Consider the following 6,173-nt stretch of genomic DNA (forward strand, 5'->3'; position numbering starts at 1 on the left):
TTTGCAATTTCCTCAATTCTCATATGAGTCTGCTCTTCCACCACACGTTCAACGATCGGGGGAATGATTAGAAGCAAAAGCAGCTGCTGCTGCCTTTTTTGCTTGATGCTTCTGAAAAAATGATGCAATATCCGAGTTTTTCTTCATAACTGTATAAATATTAAACAATTTGTTATTTGTGATGTTAACAAATAGCTATGAAATTAGACAATAATTTTCCAAAAAGACGAAGAGCAGAAGATTAAATTTTATATACCTAACACAAATAGCGAATCGGTGAGACTCCGTGACTGCGCGGCCGTGCAAACTACAACTGTAGATGCGTGATAGGAGAACGGAAGGCAGCAAGGCAGAGGCCCGAGGGCACCAGCCACCAGGACCAGCAGGGCGTCGCCGTCCGTCACGCCTCACCGCAGTGGTGTCGGCGGTTGGCGTCGGCATCGGCGTCAATCGTCAAGGTGGCGGCGTCGTGAGTTCGTGAATCAGCCCCGATGAATACCAAAAGCCAATAGTGAACTATCATGCAGGCGTGTACGTACTTGCTGCGTGGGCTGCTTCCTGGGCCTTCTAACTTGCTGCTTCCATGATGGTGTGATCAGGTGAGTATTTTTCTTTTTTTATATAAATACATATGTATAATACTTATATTATATTGTACATTTGCCGGTCAAACAGTACCTGGCATACCGTGTGGCTCCGCCACCGCTGGGCGCTCTTTCAAAATGCTGGTCATATTGTCGATCCGTATTGTGCGGCGTGTGCATATATCAAAAAATCAGGTCAAGAGCATTGTGTGCTGATTTTTTGAAAGAAACTGTCGAGCTATATTACCTTTCAAAAAGAAAATGTAAATCCATATTAGTAATGGAGCATGGAAAGTTGGACACTGAAACACAGCTAATGAGAAGCTCGTGTCTAATTGTGTGCACGCCACCAAGCACGTGTCTAATTGTGTGCACCATGTCAAAGAGGCTCGATTAAGCATAGCATGAGCAATAGGGGCCACTCAGGCTAGCCAAGGAGACTGCCTATGAACCAACTCAAAGGTTTACATTCTGATCCTTTGGAACAAAGGACACATGCAAGTCATCCTTGGCTATCAGAGGCAGGCCCTTATTAACATGTAAGGCTTCTCCTCTGCTTGTCACCTGGCTAGCTTGGTAGCTTCTGTGACTGGTCTGCTGTGCTTCTTCCATCAAACATCTATTTATACATAAATACCTTGTAGAGAGAACCGTATCTTTTTTCCTTTTTTTTTTTTTTGCTGTTCCAGGACATCTTATCCTCTAATTGGATAGCAGCATATATTCTAGCTTTCTCACGATATGGGAAACTTTGATGGCCTTGCTCGAGGCACGAGTAGATGTCAAAGATAGTGACAACAATATATAGTGAGCACATCCTGAACTGATAGAGATGCATACAATTTACATGCATAGGAAATGACAATTCTCTTGGATCTTGTGAAACGAGGACATTTTGACTCTCCGAAAGGGATTTTGCCGATGCTGAAAGATGCCTAAAGCTACTGTTATCGACATCTCTCTACAAAATGACGGAAAGTTCAGTTGCTTTTGGATCATTGGCTGCGCTAGTAGCTATCATGCACAGTTGAATTGATATACTTTGCTGGATGCTAGCAGCTGTTTGACAAATTTGGTTCTGATCTTCCACTAGGTATTTCCTTCTGGTGAAAACGAATTATGTATGTAGGACAAACTTTCCTTGCGTAGACTTCTATATTTATTTTCTCCTCCAACCTAAAATGTAGTAACGTATTCACAGGTTGTAGTCTTGTAGATATTGTTCTCCATAAAGCATGCAGGAGAATCAAACAGACAATGGTCAGAGACACAACATCAGGAGTAGATTAAAGAGGTTCATTCACAGAACACTATGATCTGATCAAGTTTTTTTATGTTTACAGGACTCTAGCCATACGCTGCTTGGTAGATCGAGCTTCAGCTCCTGATTCAACTAGAAGCGATTTGGTTTGCCTTAGAACTTTCTCAGGTGAATCAGTTGGATTCTAATTCAAGAAGATAGGCAGAATAGTCATTTTGATCCCTTAACAAGTGTCCAGATCTCAATTTCATTCTTGAACTTTTAAGTGCTTAAACTTTACTTTTTGTCTTTATTTCATCCTAGAACGACCGCTTTATTCTTCAAATACTATCTTTTGGGCTTAATTTCATTAATGAACTATCAAAGTTTGAGGATTTAAATGACTATTTTAAAAGTTTAGAGTCGCAGCAAAATTTGAAGACCAAAAGTAGTTTTAAGGTGAAATTTGTCACCCCACATCCTGGCAGGCCCAGCAGGCCGTCCGAGCCCAGGAAGCGCTACCGCAATGCTAGACTTTCCGGCGGTTTGTAACGTTTGTAAGGAAGAGCCTAGGAAGGAGTGACATATAGGAGAACCAGATTGTGTTTGTAAACGCTATGCTATGAACCACTAAGTAAAACAATGTTCCCCTTCTCCACGCCTGGCAACTTGCCGGCTGGAGCCACTTCTTCCTCTCTGGATATTGTCTGGAATCCTTCTTATATCAGCACTGCTAGCGCCCGGACGTCTGAACAAACGCCCACGGTTGCGGTCCGTTTTCGCTCTGTTTCTCGCGTCCACGTGAGGGCTCGCACCGCATGGACATCGCCCTCGTGCAACTGCGTTTCGTGCGCCCAAGTGGGGTCCCGCACCGCCCTGACATCGCCTGCGCCGTGCGCCCACGCAGAGCACGCTCGCGTCCCTCTCGCTTCCCACGCGCATCACATGTGCAACATGATTTACTTTTGAAACATTCGGATGCAATACTTGCAACATACAAAAGAGATAGATGAAACACTTAATGTGTCTGAAATACTTGCAAAAACACGTGAAAAAACACTTGAAAAACATTGCAAACATACGCAACATCTAGATAAAACACTTATAACATACGTGTGAAACTTATGCAACATCCAGATAAATACACTTGTAGCATACGTTTGAAAAACAGATAAAACATTGGGAACAGACGCTTGCAACATACGTGTACAAACCATTACAACATCTCGATCTACTTTTACAACATCTATATGAAACACTTGCAACATACCTCTGAAACATCTAGAACATACATTTGCAACACGTGTTTTTCAGCGCAACATGGCGTGGCGGCGCGGCGAACTGACGTGGTGGAGGCGATCGCGATAGCAGATGGCGGCACCCTACGCGGTGGAGGCGGCCGCGGCAGTCAGATGGAGGTGCCCCGCCACGTTGGAGTCGGCCGCAACAGGCCTACCCGTGCGCTGCGGCTCGAGGATGGCGGTGAGGAAGGTCATGAAGCCGGCGTGACCGAAGAGCTTAGCAACGAAACCTGCGCCTCGGCGTCATCTATCCATTATAGCGGCGTGTGGCGAATATGCACGAGCGAGCGGCGTGGGCAAGAGCGAGCGGAGCGTGCGGATGGTTCAATTCGATGCGTCCGGATGGGAACGGCGCGTCCGAACGCCCTAAACAAAGCATTACCATTCTTCTATTCTCTAATTCCTTCTTAAGGGGACTTGGTCTCTAACAAAATTGAGCTAAAAAGTAAATTTTGTGGATTAAAATGATTATTTTAAAAGTTTATAGTAGACGAAATTGAGTTTTAAGCAATACTATTCCGCCAAAGAGGATAAACCATTCTGGGCGTTTCCTGCTCGTATCCTCAGTACCCGGGTAAAGAACGGTCGGTTCTGAAAATGCGGCCCAGCCCAAAACCAAAACGGGACGAAGCAAACGCCCCCCAAGCCCACACCCAGGTGGCCAGGCTCGCCACCGCCGTCCGCCGGGCGCCGGGTGGGAAAACAGAGAAGAATTGGTCATCGTGTCGCCCCTAGTCGCCCACACGTCCAAACCCCCGTCCCTTTCCTCCGCTTCCTCCTCCATCAATCCGTTGGCCTCCTCTTTCTTTCTCGTCATTCCCTGGGCTGGGCGGTGGAAATGCGTCGGCGCCGCCTTCAATTGTATTCGTTAGCGGCAGCCCGGCCGGACGAGGCGGCGGCGGAGCGCCTGCGGTGGCCTAGGTGGGCTGTGCAGAATGCGTTGGCGGTCTTCGACGGCTGCGGCAGCGGTGTGACTCAGTGACTCGGCGCGTATTCAGCCGGCACCGGCACTAGTGCATTTCTGTGAGTTCATTTCTGTGTTGTCTTTTTTTGTGTGTATAGTGCATTTCTGTGAGTTCATTTCTGTCTTCTCTTTTTTTTTTGTGTGTGTTATCGTGTGCTCCATCCTTCCCAAAACAATTATACATCTTGGAATGTCTCTACCGGCAAGTGGTGTCATGTCAATGTCCTCTACTTCAAGTTCAAGGGCTTCTGTTTTCTTTGTTTGTACTACAATGGATTATATATAATCCCGGCATCAGGTTCATCATCGTTTCAGGTCGTTCATTGAGCTAGTCATCAGCACACAGGTATTCCAACTGCTATTTGATGTCCTTCTCTTCAGCATTGCAAGAATTCATAGTGCTGCGACTGGTGCATCCGGACGCATCCTAAATCTGAAAGAAAAGAAAATCCAAGTGGCTCGAGATTAGTAGCAAATCCAAAAGGATGATGTAAGCTACTCCTATTCTTTTACTGCAGCCTACTAAATAAGAATCGTTCTATTGTTACCATGCGCATTTTTGCCATTTTGTGAAGAATAAGGCCAGAGGGTTTATGCAGATTGTTCTACAAAGGCAAATGCCATGTCATGATATAAGTGGAGCGTACATGCTTAAACACACAACTAATAGGAGGTAATGATGATGATGTGCGGATCAGAGCTACAATTTGGGATATCAGGACTAATTGCACGCATTAGTAGTCAAAGGGACTCAATGAAGCCTGGCATGGGCAATATGGGCCACTCAGGCTAGCCAAGGAGACTGCCTATGAACCATCTATCTCAACGGCTCATATTTCTGATCCTTTGGCACAAAGGACACAGGCAAAGTCATCCTTGGCTATTAGAGGTAGGCCCTTATCGCCATGTAAGGCTTTGCCTCTACTTATCAACTAGCTCCATTGCTTCTTGCTTAGCTTGCAGCACTTCTTTCATTCAACACTATTTATAATACCTCGTGGAGAGAACCAGATCAAATCTTTGCACTACCAGAATATATTATTCTTCTATTTGGGTAGCAGAATATATTCTAACTTTCCCATTATATGCCAAAAACTTTTAAGACTTCGCTGGTAGATGTCAAAGATAGTGAGCGCATCCTGACCTGATCGCCATGCATGCAACTTTAATTTACATATACAGAAGGTTTCCTTGGTTCTTATGAATTAGATCATTTTGACTATCAGAAAGAGATTTTGTGATGCTGAAACATTACTAAAACCATCCTGATTGACATCCTCTTTGCGAGAACAGAAAGGTTTACTTTCCGTTTGAATTTTGATCAATGGCTATGCTAGTGCTACTAGATATATATCATGCATAGTTGACAAATTAAGATGCCGATCAATCTGAGGATGAGGAATTGAGGATTTCTTGTTGGATACTAATAATGCAAAAACTTTGGTTCTGATCTTCCACTTGGTATTTCCTTTTGTAGAAAAGTATTAGGCATGTAGGCAAGTTTGGCATCCATAATTTTTTTCGTTTATTATCTCCTCCACACAAATATAGCAATGTGTCCACAGGTTGAAGATTTTCCATGATGCCTGCATGAGAAACCAAGAAGGGTGGGCCTAGCGCCGTTGCAAAATTAGCACGGGGCTATGCTTCTTAGAAATTCCCTTCCCCAGACCCTACCTTGTCTAGGAGCTTTCAGCATTGGATACACCCACACCGTGGAAACCAACAGACAATTGATAGACACAAAGTGGGGTACAGCAGCCTGCAAAGTTTCATTCACAGAATATTTCAATCTGTTTCAGTTTTTCTTATGTTCACAGGGCCCTGACCATATATATACCTGTTTAATGGATCAGTAACTTGAGGGCACAAATCCTCTCTTACTTTAGTAAAAAAATCACCACCTAAAATCATCTCACGGACACGGTTTAAATTGCCTTGGTTTGTGAGTTCAAATTAGGTTTTCCCAAAATCCTCTGAATTATTATTGGAGCTCCACTGCTAATTTTGGTTTTGACTGAGATTGTGTAGCATCTCTTCTCAAATCAAATGCCTTATGCCCAATAGTGGGTCTGACTGAAACA

At 44.3% G+C, this 6,173-nt stretch overlaps 1 long non-coding RNA gene across 1 annotated transcript; it reads right to left on the minus strand.

The window, feature by feature from the left end:
* LOC136498980 (uncharacterized) lies at positions 1–1,091 on the minus strand. Its single transcript, XR_010769856.1, has 3 exons — positions 679–1,091; positions 257–575; positions 1–149 (listed from the first exon to the last, which is right to left on the minus strand). It is a non-coding gene; the product is annotated as an uncharacterized lncRNA (long non-coding RNA).
* Between the last annotated feature and the right edge of the window lie 5,082 nt (positions 1,092–6,173).

This window comes from Miscanthus floridulus, chromosome 13, assembly GCF_019320115.1.
Source record: "Miscanthus floridulus cultivar M001 chromosome 13, ASM1932011v1, whole genome shotgun sequence".
Classification (NCBI taxonomy): Eukaryota; Viridiplantae; Streptophyta; class Magnoliopsida; order Poales; family Poaceae; genus Miscanthus; species Miscanthus floridulus.